The 989-nt window shown below is 44.3% G+C and overlaps 1 protein-coding gene across 2 annotated transcripts in view; it reads right to left on the bottom strand.

Annotated features, from left to right (window-relative positions):
* Positions 1-989, bottom strand: part of LCLAT1 (lysocardiolipin acyltransferase 1) — a 122,906-nt gene extending 121,917 nt beyond the window's left edge. For both annotated transcript variants that reach the window (XM_009333627.1, XM_009333628.1), the window contains exon 1: positions 932-989. The gene's annotated coding sequence lies outside the window, so the exon portion shown is untranslated. The remainder of the gene's footprint in view (positions 1-931) is intronic.

Here is a 989-nt window from a genome sequence, read left to right as displayed (position 1 = left end):
GCCAGACAGTACCCCTGCCACTGAAGCTTTGCATTCAGAGTATTAGATAGTATTCTAAAATCTGATTACAAAGTCAACCAACTCGTTTCAGATTTCTGTGTTCAATTTAAGACATACTTTGGCTTTCCTCCTTTTTTTATCCTAGTTTCCCCATTTGTGAGGTAAGAAGAAGGGGGGAGCAGGGGGAAGACCATCTGTTAATCTCTCTGTGTTACGCTGGAATACAGTTTGTGCTTGAGAAACATTAAAATATTGCTGTGGTAACTACTACTGAAAAGTCCAAGGGTCCAAAAGCAGAGAGTGGGTGGTGTCTTCAAAACAAGAGAGACAGCTACTATGAAGTAAATGAGATATGGCAATACTTAGCAATCAATAAGCAAAATACGCTACCCATTACGCGAGCATAGTCCACTCTGTCCGCTAGCATAAGTAGAGATTAAAAAAAAAAGTCTAGCGACAACCAAGTACTGTTATCACAACGAATACACATAAGCACCAATGCGGAGCTGCACACACAGTTTAATTCTAGTGTTTATTTTTAGCACGCACCTTTCTGCGGCCACAGTTATGTTCTGAACAGCCCGGTTGTGAAAAGTTACATGCCTTGTTCCGACACTCGCCCTGCACTTCTCACACAAGAGACCATTCAGGTCAAAGTTTAGCTTTGCCAGAGGGCAAACCTCGCCGGGACAGCAACATGCGCGCCAATACCACCGGCAGACGTGACAACAGACACAGTAAACAGGAAAAACCAGCCAGCTACAGCTGGCAAAAACTGACTGACTTCTACCTACGTGTAAGTCACAACAAGAGACGCTGCTCTTCCCAAAAGGAAAGATACCAAGGAGGAGATTACAATAACAAGCCTCCGTTTATTCCTCTAGGTGTAATAAAAATAGCAGTACCGAAACCAAGGTTTCGGGTAACGTACACGTTTCACACACACTGAACGTATCCCCAGACGAGCTCAAGCGCTCTCCTCCAGCGGC

This window comes from Pygoscelis adeliae, unplaced genomic scaffold (assembly GCF_000699105.1).
Source record: "Pygoscelis adeliae isolate BGI_AS28 unplaced genomic scaffold, ASM69910v1 Scaffold1, whole genome shotgun sequence".
In the NCBI taxonomy this organism is placed as follows: Eukaryota; Metazoa; Chordata; class Aves; order Sphenisciformes; family Spheniscidae; genus Pygoscelis; species Pygoscelis adeliae.
Note: the sequence above shows the minus strand (reverse complement) of the source record. Positions and strands in the feature narration are given on the sequence as shown.